The sequence below is a fragment of the Paroedura picta genome, chromosome 6, assembly GCF_049243985.1.
Source record: "Paroedura picta isolate Pp20150507F chromosome 6, Ppicta_v3.0, whole genome shotgun sequence".
Classification (NCBI taxonomy): domain Eukaryota; kingdom Metazoa; phylum Chordata; class Lepidosauria; order Squamata; family Gekkonidae; genus Paroedura; species Paroedura picta.
Window position 1 is genome coordinate 72,276,470 of NC_135374.1, and position 18,434 is coordinate 72,294,903.

General features: G+C 40.7%; 1 long non-coding RNA gene across 2 annotated transcripts in view; it reads left to right on the forward strand.

Moving 5' to 3' along the window:
* Window positions 1–1,022: 1,022 nt before the first annotated feature.
* LOC143840707 (uncharacterized) overlaps window positions 1,023–18,434 on the forward strand; it is a 39,787-nt gene continuing 22,375 nt past the window's right edge. Inside the window, exon 1 of one of the 2 annotated variants that reach the window (XR_013232336.1) lies at window positions 1,023–1,150. This is a non-coding gene — a long non-coding RNA (uncharacterized LOC143840707). The remainder of the gene's footprint in view (window positions 1,151–18,434) is intronic. The other variant, XR_013232335.1, reaches the window with a different exon arrangement.

Below are 18,434 nucleotides of genomic sequence, written 5' to 3' on the forward strand. Positions count from 1 at the left end.
TCAGCCTGCCTCCCACATTGAGCCAAGGTGTGTGGTTGCATCTGAGTTTGTGTTCACATTCTTGAGCAGTACATTTCCTAGCTAGCCTTCAAAAAAAGCCTTCTGTAAGTGTCTAGTATTGATCTATGTATGCATTTCATATGAAAACTTACACAACAAAACACTGAAAAAAAACTTGGATGATAAAAAACAGTTTTGCTTCTCTCTCAAGCATATCAAAATATATTGTACCGAGAGTACAAAGAAGCAGTACACTGAATCCCAAACAGATTGGCACAATCTGAACAAAGAGATGAATGAAGACTTGTGGCTTCAAGTCACAAGACTGCTTGCTGTTCTTTGTAATGAGGTTCCGTCTGGTGGAGGATCACACATCAACCCAGATTTTTGCATGTAGCATTTCATTTTTGCAACATGAAAGATATTCAGTGGACTAACATTAGTTTCTGAGTCTTCAAGGCATTAATTATCACATGAACTAGTCCAAGCTGATATTTTTATAACTTCCATAGAATACAGCAGAAAGTCTCATAAATCTGCAAAAATCTCCTTGGCTCATTGTGGGTTTAAATTACAGAGGCAGTCATCAAAAGAGTCCTCTCAATCAGATCCAAAGTCTATTTACTTCAATATTGTTTTTCCTGGCCAACCAGATGGATCCACCAAACCCAAAGATGCTGTGTTAAAGTGGAGCCATGGACTTACCACATGGGTGATTTACAGTTGCAGGGCAGGGCTGTGGCAAAAGAAAGGGCCCTCATCATGGCTCATTCTGACTCTCCACTGACAACTCGGGGGCAGAACTTGCCTCCCTTTCTGATACTGGCCATCTGAACAGTCCGTCTGGTTAGGGAGGACTTTGGGAAGTAGAGCTAGGCTGCATAACCTTTGAAGTTAGCCTTCCCTATTTAAATCCCATGCCTCACCATTTGCCATCCTGTTTCTTCTTTCAAGCCAGAATTAGTACTTCTTGCTCTGACTCTCTGCCTTGCTCATCTGCCACCTGGATCTACTTTGTCACCAGGTGATGTAAAGGGTCCTCAGCTCATCAAGAATCTTAAACTGCTGGGCTCACTGCCTTTAAAGCAATCCCTCCAATTGTTGCTGCCTGAATGAAGGGACCTGCATGGTTGAATATTGCTGGGCACTGGTGGGTTTGTTGCTTTCATTTATGAAGTTGGTTATTAACTATTATAGTTTGTAATTGCTATTATTTTCACCTCACCTCTCAGTAGGGGATGGTATCCTTAATCTTGTTTTGGGATTTGGGCTAGGAGCCTTTAATTCAGCTAATTTATGAGTGCTGGCTGTATTCAAGTTGCTGCTTCTGTTTTGCAAAGAGTAAAAAACAGCAACAATAGATATAATCACATTCTTAGATCCACATACTAGCTCAATACATACAGAGCAAAGCTAAATGCCTCTGTATTATTTCCCATTCCTGTGCTATTCCTGTGCTATTGCTCTGATTTCTCAGAATTCTAAACCAGACTGCAAGGCACCAGAATATCAATATGAATTATTAGAATTATTATTAACAAATACCAGACTGCAAGGTACCAGAATATCAGTATGAAATATTAGAATTACTTTTTGGTTAATTGTTCAGTTAATTAATATTCAAATCCCTCTTGGTTGCCTTTCTAGGTGCATAAAACAAGTGCATTGCTTAATTAGCCCAATTTAGCTCCACAGTTAGAAAAGTAGTTATTGTCAAAGTATTTTGTCATGTGTCAGGAGGTGGCTTTTGAGAGAGGTCCTGATGTCCTGATGTCTAAAAGAGCAACCTGGGAAAGAACAATTTGTTTGAAAGTTAAACAAAAATGGTGAAAAACAAGTAAAAGTGATGCGTGTCAAATGTTAATGAGGTTAAATGGTGTCCATAGTCACATGTTTGCAAAGAGGATGAGAGCCTAAGCCAAGAGTTAATTGATAATTGGTTGAATTATTCATCTGTTATTAATGGTTACTAATGAGCAACACTGGAATAATCAATGTTCAAACCCCACACTTTGCCAGATGTCATGTTAATTGCTATTGAAGACAGCAATAGCCTCACAAACTGCGGAAACAAATTAGTGTGATTGATTCAAAGCCACCTTGTGCCTTGCTAGAGCATTTTTTCCAGCTGTACTGCAGCAAAGTATAAAATGAACTAAAGCATGTGGAAGGGATTGTGCCTGTGGTCTCACAGTGCTGCGCCTCAAAATAAATGCCATAAATCTGATGTAGGCAAATATTTGCTCTGAGAGTGTGTTGCTGCATGATAATAGGCAAAGAACTTCCCATTAACCTTCAGTGTGTAAAATGTTAAAAGAAGGCAGCATTTGTGGATAATTAAAGCTAAAATTCACTCCTTCCCTTGGAGACATTTATTGCAATTTTTTTTCTTGTTTCTATTGCAAATTTAAATGATGTTTTATGAGTTGGAACAGCAATAATAAACCTACTTATTGACACAAAAGGTTATTAAGAGGAATGCAGCATTGGGTTGGATGGTGATGGTGTTTGTTCTTAACCTAAAGCCATTGCTCTTTGAAGACATGCACAGCATTCACTCCTGCTGCTGCTGAGTAAATGCTTGCCTTTGAAAACAGGTCAAATAGAGTTATAAAACAAAGAAGGTAAAGTTTATCTGGAGGACTTTTTACTGGGGTTTGCCACCTTTCTGCTGAATTTAGATCTGCATATTTAACTTTGCCATTGAGACCCAGCTGACTTACAGCAACCCTTTAGGGTTTTCAAGACAAGAGTCATTCATATCTCCTCAAATTAGGAAAAGATGGAAGGAGACTTCAGGAAGGTGGAAACTCCATCAGGTGCAGACAGGGTTTCTCAGCCTACCATCAGCATGCCATGCCCTCAGGCTCGTAGCCCAAGATTGGAAGCCAAAACAGGGGCCTTACAACTGTTAGCCTCACCCCCAGAATCACTTGGAATGCTGGAGAAGGTGAGCCTGGATAGAGTAGTGCGGGAGTAGTGCCATGGTTGGCAGCCCAGCACCAAGCAACTTCTGCCTGTGATTTGGAGTCATTGGAGAATCAGGGCTCAGGCATTGAGGGCTTGTGCCTGTTATTGGATAACTCAGCAGGTTGAGGACTTGCATCTGGCCCTGAATGACTCCTGATAAAAGCAGCCAGAAAACAGAGACCATGAATGGAATAAACTTGTCTTCAACTCGTGCTGCTGGTTTGTTGCTTGGATTTTTGGATAGCTGTGTTTTGACTTTGCAACCAAAGCTGAGCCTCTGAAAATGACTGGGGGGAGTGGGCAGCTTCATATTGGAAAAGCCAGTCATTAACATATGTTGGGCCCAGGATATACAGGGTTTAAAATCTCAATTCCAGCACTTTGAATTGAGCTTGGAGTCGAATTAGAAACCTGTATATGGTCTCAGCTCACTCCCGGCAACATTCTAGCCCCAGAATTCTGTTCTAAGTGTAATTTTCAGTCTTCAAGGGCAGTCTCATGTTTGGAGTACTATAATCTAGCCTATCACCAATGCCAGTTTACCAGCTGAAGTTGAAGAAAAGCACCCCTGGCCACCACTGCCACCTGTTCATACAATGGGAAGCTCCGGTCCAAGAGTACTCTCAAGTTAAGAATCTGTTCCTTTAATGGGGATGCCACCACATTCAGAATAGGTAATACTCCATTTCCCTGATCAAACATTTTCCCCCACCAGTACCACCTCTGTTTTATTGAAATTGATTTCCAGTTTATTAGCCCTCTTCCATTACAAAACTGCCTACAGTTCAGTTTCCACAGCCTCCGTGGATCATCTGGTAGTACAAGATAGAGCTAAGTGTCATTGCATATTGGTGTCAACTCAGACCAAATCTATAGATGACCAGAAAATCTGTGGGATGGAGGTTAGGATATTCTGCTCAGTTATATCTGTCCAGTAACCTGCATGATTGCTAAATATTGGATTTCTGTTGTTATTTTTAAGTGAGTTACTGTTAAGACTATTTAAATTTCTGTAGCTCTAAAATCATTAGTGTTTACGGGCGCATCTCCAAGAATATTTACCTGGTAATAAGCCCCAATGTGTAAAACAGGACTTTGTTCTACGTAAACATGCATTGGGTTGTGTCATAAATCATGCTTCTGTTCAGTGGCTTTGAGCTCAGAATACCAAAACACCTCTGCAGTTAAGCATTCTCTCCTTAGAACTATAGAGACAGGGCTTTGCATGTACCGCTATATGGTCAAACCAGATCCTTTCCCTGCACTTGAAAATTGCTTTATTTTTGGGGGTGTGCATCAAGAAAAATGTTGTTATAATTATGGATTTGGGCCAGGGAGGTCCGTGACTGCTTATTTTCAGGTAGAACATTACTCTTTGAGGATTCAAATCCATGTAGTTTCAGAGTTCAGGATCATTATTTTCAGTGGAAGAGGGATATGAGGGTCTCTGGGGTAACCATTTGTTAAAATTATGCCACCAAATTTACACACAACACAATTTTCCTGGTAATCTAATGATGATCCCCTGAATTGGACACAGACACCCCCCTCCCCCAAATATATGCATCACAGAACACTCTTCACTGATTCCTAAAATAGTATTTGCAGTACAGCTCTGGCTGCCCAAGGCATTAAAACAAAGTTTGGATTTTTCTACTCTTACAGAGACTGTCTGACAGTAAAACTTTCTTACCTTTCCACTGAAAACTCTGCATTTGTCTCTTTTGTTTCATTTCACATAGTAAAATTAGTTTCCTTTGCAGACTCTCCTTCCCATCCTTTTCTGTCAGTCTGCCATTCCTTCACAGAACTCCCCCCTCCTGTCCCATTGATCTGCCATTATTTCCTTTGTGAACGTGAAGCAGAAGCATCTCTCATTCTGTGCCATCTCCCTCCTTCTTTCTGTTCCTGTCCTGCTGTGTTGATCATTTGATATGTGAAATTGCCTCCAGCTGTAGCCTATTTGGTGTTATATATTGAGCTTGGGCTCTGGTGCCTTCCAAGACTATATATCATTAGTTGCCTGTGAATTTGGGAAAGGGGGGGAGGAATGTATGGGGTGATCTACACTCTAGCTGTTTCCATTAAGGTACTATCTGCATTGGTTCTGTTCAAACATCTGATCATTAGGGCTAGTGGGCTAAAGGTAGACTGGGGCAAGAGTCAGCTGATAGCTGGATGATCAGCGTGCATACTGTTTGTGGACTGTGCTGCACAAAGAATGGGAGAGTCCCTGGCATAAATTAGGTAACATAAGATAGACTACTTCAATTAAACCAAGTAGCTCATTTCATTATTTTCATGTTTTATGACTTGTTTCTACATTGTATCCTGTTGAAAACCCTTTTCAATAATTTTTTTTCTTAACTATAGCACAATAAAATCAGAGTCCAGTGGCACCTTTAAGACCAACAAAGATTCATTCAAAGTGTGAGCTTTCAAGTGCAAAGTGTGAGCTTTCCTCAGACACTTGAAAGCTCACACCTTGAATAAATCTTTGTTGGTCTTAAAGGTGCTACTGGACTCTGATTTTATTGCGCTACTTCAGACTAACACGGTCCTAAGAACCTTAACTATAGCAAGTTCTTGATTACCGTAGAGCTGGCAGGAAGATCTGCTATCAGAGATATCCACATGCAGAGACCTTATCTTTTTTGTATTATAAGCTGATTTTTAGCCCCCAATTAGGAGAAAAGTATAAACAAGCAAATAAAAATATTTGATTACTCCTTTGTAGTTCTTGGAAAGCACACTAAATTTTCCCACACTGGATTGTAAGCATGATGTGAGAAAATCAAGGAAAGATATACCAAGGTCTGCACCCTGTTCCATGTCGCTTCAGTGCAGCCCACTTGTTTAAATCCTTTAACTATCTAATATGTGTGCAGCCATTAGCACTTAAGAACCAACCTGTTTTAATTTTTTCTCAGTTATTTAATAGCAACAAAAAATCAGATAAGCAGTGGGACTACTCTAGCAATTAATGCAATACTGTACAAACTGAAATATATTTGATCTGGAGACAGCAATTCAACGCAGTCTAGTTCAGTTTTCCATTTTGTTGATCCCTTGGTGTAACTGTAGCACAATGGAAACCTTTCCACACACATCTGTAGACAATGAGCTGTGGCTTCTCCTATTGCTAACATGGATTGCACTTTTTGTGCTTGTTGGGGTTCTATTTTGCACAAAGAGTTCCAAGACTGCAACTGATTTATTGGCTTGCTAAATAGTCTGCTGCCAGCCAATTTAATGAGATAGTCTGTTCTTCTGTGTAGTATTGTTTAATTGCCCCCTTGCTGTTACCAAGAAAGATAATATTTCAGCATTACTTGTAGCCGTGTGCAAGTCTGCTAACCAATAAGTTATTTTACTAATTTCTAATTCTTCTTCACATATAACTAAATGGATCTCCCACCATGCAGCTCCTGAATGTAGTCTTTGAAATACAATTTCCAGCCTTCCTTTTCAATTAATGCATTTCCATTTTCCCTGCAGTTTTATTATAAAAAGCACAAACATTGTGTTATATGAAGGAAACCATTCACAAGCAAACTCCATGATTACACAAACCCAAATAAAGGCAGCAAGCATACTAGACAGGCTCACACAATATATGGGAGCAAAATGTATCCAACTTGACATGAGCTTGCAGTACATCGCCATATCAGAAGCAATGTGCACAATCGAGTATATTTCAGGCTTCCAGTAATACAGAGAAGGGGCCAAGGGATGTGCTGTTCTAGTACAATTTCATAAAAACACAACTAGCTATGGTGATCTCACCCTCTTCCCTCCCTCACACACAAGGTTTCCTCTTTGTTTCTTCTTTCTTGCTGAGGAGCCTTTATACCTATTTTCTTATTTCTTGGTCTATGGCTGCCACATCCTTTCACAGGGACTTGAGGGAAGAGGCAAAATCACCTCCTTATATTCTACTTTTGCAATGGCACACAAGAGGCTTTCAAAAGTTCAAACTAAACAAAATGTTTTGTTTAACTTGGAGGGAAAGGTCAGGTGGAATTAGGGATAGGATTATGAAGTGAACCGATAATCTAAACTGAGATAATTTGGTAATCATAATAAATCCAGTATGTTGCCAACCAGTAAGTGTTTTTGCTTTTCATGTATCGTTGATTAGTTTTAATGTAAACCGCCCTGAGCCTTCGGGGAGGGCGGTATATAAATCTAAATAAATAAATAAATAAATAAATAAACAAGCTCTTTGAAACTTGAGGAGAGAGGCTTTCTTTTCAGGTCTGCTTAAGCACTCAAGCATAGGCTCCTGAGTTTTCACTTACTCATTTCTGAAATGAGATGTCATTTCTGAAATGACTCTCAACAGAATTCCATTTGAACTGCCTGTCACTCAAAGGTCCTCAGATTGTTAGAACATTAACCCTTGCGTTAATTTAGATTGTTCAGATATTTATATGCTGTTTTTCTCCTTAATGATGACACAGAGTGGCTTAAAGTGTCATTCTCCCCTCCTCCATTTATTTTCAAAACAGCCACCCTGTGAAATAGGATAGGCTGAGAGAGTGCGGGAGAGTTTCATGGGAGAGCAAGGTTGAACCCTAGGTCTTCTAGACCTTATTCTTTCACTCTAACCACCATGTTGCCTGTTTTATGATACAATATGATATGATAACATTTATTGTATATAGCCAAAGGCTATTACAAAGCACAATTAAAACACTGCGGTACAAATACAAATAAAACAATATTTCTCCAATATTGCGTACATAAAATTGTAAACATGGGCTATTGAGTTACAATAAGAGGGGGGAAATGGTGTATCAAGGTGGAGACTCCTGTAAAAATGCTTTGGCTCGGATCTTCCTGGAAGCCAGAGTGAAAAGTGCCACCCTATAGGAGACTATAGGAGTCGACATCTGATAACAGATAAGTGACTTTGTCAAAATCGGAAATAGGGTATGAGTTCAGTAATAACTTGGCAAGAAATTTGCCCCTGGGTTCTGAGTACAGGGGACAAGCCAGAACATAGTGGGGCAGGTCCTCAACAGATGGATTTCCACATATACACAGGCATTGGGCTGTGGGTATTTGGAGATATCGCTCAGAGAGCATGGCTGATAGCATCATTTCAAGCCGCAAAGATGTTAGGGCCATTCTAAGATTACATGTTGTTATTTTTACTAAATATGAGGCTCTAAAGTGGTCTTTTTACATTGTTTTATACCATGGGGCTGATTGTGATAGCTGAATTGAAGAGTTTTATTAATTTTGATAATGTTTCAAAACATCATTATGAAACTTTATCTCTGTTCTTTGTTTGAGAGCTAAATAATTTCCCTCCCCATTCCTTCTACAGCATCATGTGAAAATTCCCTGTGAATAGGCATCGTGTTGTTTAAATCTTGCAATCCAATACATAAAACCCACTGAAAATATTGCTATTTATTATTATTTCATTCTGCAAAATGTATACCCTACCTTTCCACCCTCACAAGGGACACCAAGGTACCTAACTAAAACATATATAATAAAATCACATTTTAAAACAATAAAACCAACCAAAAACAATGTTAAAACCAGAGATAAAATATATACTAAATAATAAAAACAACTGGAAAGGCAGGTCACTGAGAAAATATAAAAAATTTACCTGCTGGCAGAAACTGACAACAGGGCCGACAAATCACCCTGGGGAGAGAATTCCAGAGTTTTAAGTGCTAAAACTGAAAAGGCCCTTTCGTGGGCTGCCATCCACCTCAGCTCAGAATGTGAGGGCATGAGAAGCAGAACCTTAGAAGATGACTAACTGTAGCAGTCAGGTAATTTCATAAGAGAGTAGGTGGTATTTCAGATATGTTGGCCTCAAACCATATAGAACTTGAAAGGTCAACAGTAGCACTTTAAATTGTGTCCAGAAACAAATTGGAAGCTAGGATAGATAGGCTAATAATTGAGTGATATAGTCCTGTGTCTCATTCTTATGAGCATCCTGACATAGCTGACCGACAGATAAAAGTTTAGTCTTAAAAACTATTAGATTTTACAAGAAAGTCACCAATTTGGCAACACTGCAAGGAATGAGGATTAGACATCAATCAGAGTTATTCTAGATCACTAAACAGCAACTGAGGCAAAATCAAAGATTGCATTTACTTTCCTAAATTGTCCTTATTTTGTGGGCAAGTTCATTATTTTAGATCCTTAGGTACTATATTTCCACATATTGGTAGTAAGCATATGGCCTCCACAAAGTCTTTGTGATACTTAGAAAAGAAGCTGTCAAAAGAAAAGTACAAAAATGAACAAGTCCTTGTTCAGAGAGAAGGTGGGGAAACTTCTATAATCATTCAATTCTTGACCCCCTCATAGGCTGAATTTTACCATTATAATAAATTGTGAATTGTTTGAACTGTGATTTGGGTAACAAACTTTGGTTAATTTAGTAGATCTTAATAACAAATGCTAGTTTGTTTCTTGCTTCCTGGCTCCCAACAAATTGGATATCATACCACTGTCTCTGTGGCCAGGCAACCACAACAGGTATCATTACTCAACAAGCTGTGATTTGTGAATTCACAACATTATAACAAATCACAATTAATACAAACTATGATTCATAAAAGAGCTATAAATCCCAGTTTGTTGTCAGGTTATTGGGCCACCTGTTAGAGATGCTATCAGATTTCACAACTCTACCTCAGATTTCACAACTCTACCTTTCAGTTTTGCTTCTATATTGGAACTTTAATACCATTTTTTGTTTCCAGATGAAACTGATGCTTCATAAATATTTTTCATCATTTGCACCCGAATGGTTCATATAGAAGACAAAATTGTCTGTAAATGGCAAAAAAATAATAATGGTGGAATCATAAGGCTCACAATGACAACATGCTAAAACAATGAAAAACCGAAAAGGTTTCTCAAAAGATACTTTGTATTCATTGTACAGATGTCAACAATTTAATGTGTGTGTACTGGAAATCTAACAGTTAGTCACATAAATATTGCTAGTTAGAATAGACTACTGATTACACATAGCAAATTGCTTTTATGGTTTGGATGTGAGGGCAGTCTGGCTGCGAAATCTGTCACCCCATTGATCACTGGGGTTGATTCTGCTGATCTGGCTGGCTAGATGGGTGTCCCCTACCTCCCTCACTGCCCGAAGCTGCTTGTACAATTCAGTGGAACTCAGTGGAATTAAGTTGATATTCTTAGGTTGATAACTTTGAGGTTAGATTCTAGTATCATGACTTGAATTGAGCAGTAGATTAAGTTATTCTATTGACAAAAATGACAACAATGATATGTCTTATGAGAAAGACACTATGGAACATGAATAATACCAGTAAATTTGCACCTTGAATTAAAATTTGATATACATTGTCATTTGGGGCAGTGAATTTAATTTCCCTTGTGATTTTGTCATATCTCAGGTGATAGAGTCCAATTCTGAAGCTGATTATTATATTTTTGGAACTGTAGAGCATGAGATACATGTTGACAATTTTATTTCTACAAAGGCTACCCAAGCAAATTGACTTAAGGACAAATCTCTTAATATAAAGAAACAAAGTTTTCCATGAAGACTGCTTAGTATGTCTGCAGTTACAGAGAATTCTGAGTAATATCAGCCTTATGTATCTGAGAAGCTTTGGGGTGTTGCTGCTAGAAGCCAAAAGGTAGTGATAGAAAAAGAAGGAAAAGAATGAAATGGTCGTGTTCGGTCTCAAATACCCTAAAGAGCAAAGTACTGCCGCTGCCAGAAAGCACAAATTGGTTAAACGGAGTCTGTGCTTTAAGGATCTCCTCGATCCTAGGTGAGAAGCCAAGGCCCAGACAAAGGACAAAGGGAAGCAGTAAGTTATTTTATTTAATTTTTTATTTTTATAGGATTTTTATATCACCCATCCTGGTAACCCAAAGCAGTAAATGAAGGCTAGCTGAACCACAATCAGAGCAAAGAAAAAAATCAGCTTCTAGTGGCTTTTAATATCTTCCCAAATTTGTATTTTCATAATATTTCAATACAAAAATTTAAGATGTACAGGCTTTTATATCAACTATCTGTTCCACTTAATATTTCTGGTAAGCCCTTCGAGGAGGAGTGTGTCTCATTGCTTACGTGCTGCTCAACACTTAACACCCACTCAGAACAGCTCTCACACCCCTGAGTGCCTCCTTCTCTAACCAGCTTGCCTGTCTGTCCAGCGGCCAGCCAATCACCTTCTGTCCCCCACCCCTGACCACCCCCTCTTCCTTCCACTTCCCTCTGAGGCTCAGAGACTGCAGATCTCTGCCATATGAGAGCCGCCCCTGCTGGTGAGTTCTCTAACAGCTGCCTGTAGCCTTTCCAGGTCCTGGGGGCAGGGGAGGCTGTCCACAGAGTTCTTCCACCCTACCCTGACCACCAGTCTAGTGCTTGTTGTATTCCTGAATGCAACGGGCTTGGCCCCTAATACATTTATAATAGCCAAAATTCAAAAAACAATATCCCATTTTCAATAATTTCTTCTGCAGCATCTTACCTATAATATAATATCACAAATCATTTTAATAATAGTCTAATTATTCCAATATTATCAATAAACCTATACAGAGGAAATACCACCTACTGTTTCAATGATTATTCACTTTGTAGATCCATCAATAGTTTCTACAAAACAAACCATCAATATGTATCGAAATATTGTTATAACCATTCCAATTATGCTCCAAAATAATCTTTATTACAAATTTGTTCATATTTCAGCATATATAGAGCATATAAACTGTCCCATAGGCTCTCAATCTCTAGGAGAATTCTTTTACTATTCTCAAAGGCAAAAAAGTGGCTTTCAATTGGTACGTCCTTGACTCCCAGCTTTAAATGGATCCTAACCTTAAGTACCCAGCTTGCTGGGGGGTAAACGGTAACGGTAATGACTGGGCAAGGCACTGGCAAACCACCCTGTATTGAGTCTGCCATGAAACCGCTAGAGGGCATCACCCCAAGGGTCAGACATGACTCGGTGCTTGCACAGGGGATACCTTTACCTTTACCTTTAACCTTAAGTGGTCTGGATGTCATTTCCACATGAATCAATTGACATGGGCATAAACTTTGAGATGTAGAAGGTTTATTCTAAATTTTCTTTATATTTCTACCGCAGTACCATGCATAAAGCGGCCAATTCTTGCAACCATTTATACCGGACACCAGATGCCAATGTTTGTTAATTATTTGCTTGATCTTGTTAGCACATATTGAATGCTCAAATGAGCATACAGCTTTATCCAGTGGAGCTCTTTTCTTATATCTAAGTAAATTATCATGTTTAGTATCATTGGCCCTCTTAAAAGCTTTTTGAATAGCATATTCTGGATAACCATGCTGACTCAAATTACTAGAGAGCCGATCGCTTACCTTTTGAAATCCTTCCTCACTAACATTTGTGCCTCAAAAATTGACCCACAAGTAAATTAGTTTTTAAATGCTAAGGGTGGAAACTGTCAAAATGCAAAACAGTATTTCTATCCATTTCCTTATGGTAAGTACAGATTTCCAATGTCTGCTCAGAGCTTACAGTTACCTCTGTATCAAAAAACGGAATAGATTTAGTGTCCTTCTTGACAGTAAACTTGATTATTTCATGCTGGACATTCAGCCAAGCCTCCATTTGCACTATGTTGTTAGGGTCCAAATAAATCATAAAAATATCATTCAAAAAACCAGGTGTAAAAAATAACATTTTTATTATAGGGGTTCACCTGTACATTGCACAGCCAAGATTTTTCAGTATTTCTCTTTAAATTATTAGCCACCAAGGACACAATAGGGCTACCCATGGCTACTTCATGAACTTGAAGAAATAATCTTTGCTCAACCTAAAAAAATTATTTTCAAAAATTATATCCAATAAAAGAAAACGGCTGGGAGGATGCTGATACTGACGTAAATTTAAAATGTCCTCTATTGCTAATTAGCAATAAAATAACCACCAACTGCAGTGGTTGCCAGTTGAATTCCGGATCAGACTAAAGGTTCTGGTAATTACCTTCAAGGCCATTCGCGGTCAGGGCCCAGTGTACCTGAGGGACCGCCTCCCTGCCTATGCCCCTAAAAGAGCTCTGCGCTCCACCGCCACCAACCGGCTAATGGTCCCTGGCCCTAAAGAAGTCCGCCTGGTCTCGACCAGGGCCAGAACATTCTCTGTCCTGGCCCCCACCTGGTGGAACGAGCTCCCGGAGGAGATCAGGGCCCTGACGGAGCTTAAACAGTTCCGCAGGGCCTGCAAAAAGGAGCTCCTTCGCCAGGCATTTGGTTGAGACCAGGCACAACCAACAGCGAATGAAGGACCCCCGCTCCCCCCCCCGCTCCTCCCCCTCCCCCCCTCTCCCCCCTTCCTCCCAGAACTCCACCAGAGCGCTCTGGACCTGTTGTGGTACTGCACCGTTCCATCGTTATATTATTTTATTATATTGTTATACTGTTACATTATTTTGTTATATGGTTACAACCACTGTTATTAATTACTGTATGTTTTAACGAAGACTGTTTGATGTATCGTTGACTAGTTTTAATGTAAAACGCCCTGAGCCTTCGGGGAGGGCGGTATATAAATCTAAATAAATAAATAAATAAATAATCTGGCCTCCTCCAATGAAATATTAGTATAAAGAGTTTATACATCCATTGTCACCGATACTGAATTTAAAGGGACCTTCACCCATTCAGTAATATTAATAAAGTGATTCATATCTTTTAATATAACATCTGTGTTTTCAGTGCATTTCTGCAAGTGAAAGTCCAATAGCTTGGCCAAAGGCTCTAATAAGGACTGTTGTTAGGCCACAATAAAATAACCAGGAGGTGGTCTTTCATTTTATGAATTTGCTTTTGATATAATGTTGATAAGAATCACATATTAGAGGGATTTCCATCACTGGATCCTGGAAATGTAGTGTTAATGATGGTTGGAGATTTACCTTCTTCTAAACTTCCTGTTTTGCCTTTCCACTTTCTCAACCTGCTTCATTTATCACTATGGTGACCCATCAGTGCTTTCAACTTGACAATAGTTATCTTTATATGCTTATTAATTTATGTAATTTATAGTCTGTCTCACAGGGACTCAAGGTAATGGAGCAGGGACATAGTAATAGAAACATAAAACGAGAGTACAATGGCTGCCCTCTTGTGAGGTCCAAACTGAATGCTTTTTTATTTGCCAAAATTCAAGCATGCCACTATTTTGAAGGAGAAGAAGAAGATTGGTTCTTATATGCTGCTTTTCTCTATCTGAATGAATCTCAAAGCGGCTTACATTCTCCTTCCCTTTCCTCTTCCCACAACAGACATCCTGTGAGGTAAGTGAGGCTGAGAGAGCCCTGATATAACTGCTCGATCAGAACAGCTTTATCAGTATTGTGGCGAGCCCAAGGTCACCCAGCTGGCTGCATCTGGGGGAGCGCAAATTCAAACCCAGCTCGCCAGATTAGATGTCCGCACTCCTAACCACTACACTAAGCTAGATACTGAAACTGAAGTAATACTTCAATGTTCAACAGAGCAAAGGGAAATATGAATGTGCTGAATAATTTGGAGGCTAATATTGGTATTACTCTAAAGATCATTTCATGTTTTTAATAAATTAGGGGAAATATGGTGCTTTGTTAATTCAGTTTTTTCAGCATTTTATGTTCTCCCATCACAAAGATTATTAGGCACACCTAATTTCTTAACCTTCACTTTCCAATCTCTATGTAGAAGTCTGCATATTGCCAGCCACCTTCTCTTTTTTCCTTTTGCCCAACAAAAGTCAATTGATTACTTCAATTTTCTTGCTTTCTCCAACTGGCAGTTCTTCCTGCACTTCTGTCTCTACTATTCCTCTGAAGTCCTACAGTACTTTCACCTTCAATCTCCTTTTTTCCTCTGGTCTATATTTTTGCACTGCATCTCTTCCCCAATTTTTGAGATCAAATAGCTAAATTGATCTCTCCATTAGTTCATAAGGACTATATCCCTTCCGAAGCTAAAGCATCTTGGCTAGTCATCAGATATAAACATAAACAAACCACTTTGTGTGCTGCAAAATTTCTGGCAGCTGTTGTTAAATTACATGATAATGATTGGAATATGCAAGAGCTGCAGTATGTATGATTGGACAGAATATGAAGAACATCCTACAAGGGAGCACCGGAGATTTGTATTAGTAACTTCAAATACATTCCCCCTATATCCTGATTGGCTCATTTGGAGATTTCCTGCTCCTTAGAGCACACTCCTTCTTGTGAAATTGATCAACAGTATACATGGCTTTCTATTGTGTCAGTTCATAGTACTGGATGAGTTTCAGACATCGGTGGAGGTGCATGTAGGATTAACAGATTTGGCAAACAAATGTACTAGGCCATACAGCTATGACTATTTATAAATGTCCTCATGAGCCTGTCATATCTTTTCAGCTCACCACAATCCACCTTGAATACTTATCACACTGCTTTGCAGCTGTGCAGTGCCTAAGTAGAGATGGTCACAAGCCAACACACAGGTCTCCATCAACCCATGAAATTGGGTAGTTTGTGGATCATGAACTGGGCTTGTATGACCATGCCCCCGATGACCAAACAAGTCTACATACAGATCTTTCCCCTTTATGTGCATTTGTGGGGGTTTCGGGGGGGAGGGGGACCCGAGCATGAAGCATGCAAATGTCTATCTTCTGGCATAGATGGGACTTGAGAGGGTTGTCTTTTGGTTTCCATGGCTACTCCAATGATTACCAGTTTAGCTTAATTGGCATCCTTTTTAGCCAAGAGTAGTGTTCCCCTTGGTTTCAAAGGGAATGTCTTGGTATATATAGGCCCTGATGGCACATGAGAGAGCATTGTGTTCTTTTGAACTTGGTGGGACTGGGAGGCAGAGAGAGAAGAGCACTGCTATTTGGAGGGAGAGAATTTGGTGGGATAGAGTGGTTATAGAGAGAAGGAGCAACTTCAGCCATATGGTGGGTCTTTGGCTGCTCATTTCTGGTTGGCATTCAAAGCCCCTCCTCCCCAATTTGGAGCCTGATTGGCTTTTAATTGGAGCCTTGCTGTGCCTGTGGCACTGGCTAGACTTTTCCACTGGCTGCAGGAAGATATATTTTATTTTCTGTCTTTGAAGTATTCTGTCTGGGAGTAGGGGAAAACAATTTATTTCCAACATGGAATTCTTTAAGGGTTTTCCTTTTAAACCTCTTGTGACTTGTAATATGCACCCCACTTTTGTCCCCCCACCAAAAAGAAAAACACTGGAGGAGGAACCTGACTCTGCAGAGCTTGGGGGATGGGGACTGCAGAATGTCTAGCCCCTCTGTGTAAAAAGCCACCACTTCTGCATCTGCCTCAAACACACCCTTGAGGATGGGCCTCTTAGACTGGCTTGCAGTCCCAGACTGAGTCCCAGGTTTCAGCTAGCTCTTTGGGATCCAAATTATTCTAAATGACCCCTGTGTTATGGAGTCCAGGATTTGCAAGATCAACATGCACCGAAGGACAGACTCGAACTACCTTTCCTCTTTCACTCTCTGCTGACACCTGCAGCAAATCCACTCCACTTTTCTCCCTGTGTGGCAGAGATCAATCCCCCCTGGAAGCAAAAAACTGACCTCCCCTCCTCTCCTCATGGACAATGTGTGGAGCTGTTGTACTGTTCAGTCATTGAGATGGCTGGGCCTTATTAGGGACTGCCCAAATGGTGGGTACTTCCTCCCAACAGGGAAGTTTGGTCACAATGGGATGTATGGGTGGGACTTCCAGGCAGGCAGTGATGACAGAGATTTTCTCTATGGGGAGTGTGTTCACGCCTGGCAAGAGGTCCAGAGATAGGGAACAGGCCGCCATAACTAGGCTCATTGGGGAGATGGTGCCTGTGGATGGTCAACCCCTTTCTTTGGTGGCAAACAGAGGATTTTGCAGACTGCTGAATCACCTTGCATTTTGATATTCTATCCCATACCATAGGACTGCAGGTTGCTAGGTAGTCCCCTCCATGTGTCAATCCATGGTATATCAGGTAAAGGCTGAGCTATCCAAAGATAAAGGGTGTGCCGTGAATTTCACAGCTGACTTGTGGAGCTGCCAGCAGCATGGCTACTTTTCCCTCACCACCCACTGATGGCAGCCCAAAGAGTTCTCAGCTCACATTGCCACCAATTCCCAGTCAGGTCCCTGTGATGGGGGAGATATCCTTCTTCCAGGATATAGGTTGTTCCTTTTGCATGCTCAGTGGATGGATGATGCATACACCTTGAGAAACATCACTGCAATTATTGAGGACAGCTTGAATGAGTGGCTGAGCAGTGGAGAGGTGTATCAGGGCTATGTCATCACAGATGCGGATGCAAACATGGTGTCTGCTGTTCAGATTGTCAGGATGGGAAGCATTGTTTACAGGGCTCAAACTTTGTATCTTATAGTCAAGGAAGCTCTTGGTCAGGGGAGTGTGGGAAGATGCCACATGGGAAGATGCCATTTTGGAGATGCAATCACTTTTGGAGACTTGTCGTCAGCTCGCCATGCACTTCTCCCACAGCACCCACTCTGCATGGAGGCTGTGTGTCAGGCCAGCAAAGATGGGCAGTCCAGAGCACAAGCTCCAGGACATGCTCACCCAATGGAATTCCATATATTTGATGATATGGTATCTGGTGAAACAGAAAGCTGTTGTGCAAAATGTGATATTCTTGAATCCCATAATGCATGATGAAGAAGAGCTGAGCATAAGCTCAGTGGCTGACTCTCACCGAGATGGTCCGTGTCCTTAAGTCTTTCTAGGACACCACTGATGTCCTCAGCCCTCATACAGCTAGTATAGGATGGGTAATTGCATTCATCCATGGTCTGGATAGGGCACTGGCCATCACACTGAGTCCTTCAACAGATCTCTTGAGACAGATGCCATCCTTGGTGCCTAGGTTGCAAAGTTGTGTTGAGATCTATCTGCAACCTATGTATGGGAAGGAGTTTAGACTTGCTTGCACCTGTGACCCACAGATAAAAGGAAGCATTGTTTTTTCAATTTTGAACTTTCTGCCTGGAGGGATGAACTTTGTGGGGTGGTGCAAACCTTGCGTGACTCCAGGCTAGATGTTGGGGAGCTTGGCATCAAGTGGGGGGGGAAGATAATGGCTTGGTGGAGGCATAACATTCCTCTTCCGAGCCATCATCTGTTGAACGAGGTTGCTCCAGCGTTAAAGGTAAAGGTATCCCCTGTGCAAGCACTGAGTCATGTCTGACCCTTGGGGTGATGCCCTCCAGTGTTTTCATGGCAAACTCAGTACAGCGTGGCCTTGCCAGTGCCTTCCCCACCGGAGTTAACAGCTTTCCGCAGGGCCTGCAAGATGGAGCTCTTCCGCCAGGCATATGGATGAGGCCAGGGCGGGCGGTCCCGACATTAGATCTGGGCTCCCTGGATTCATCTGAATGATCTGATTGCCTCACTCCCATATTAGCAA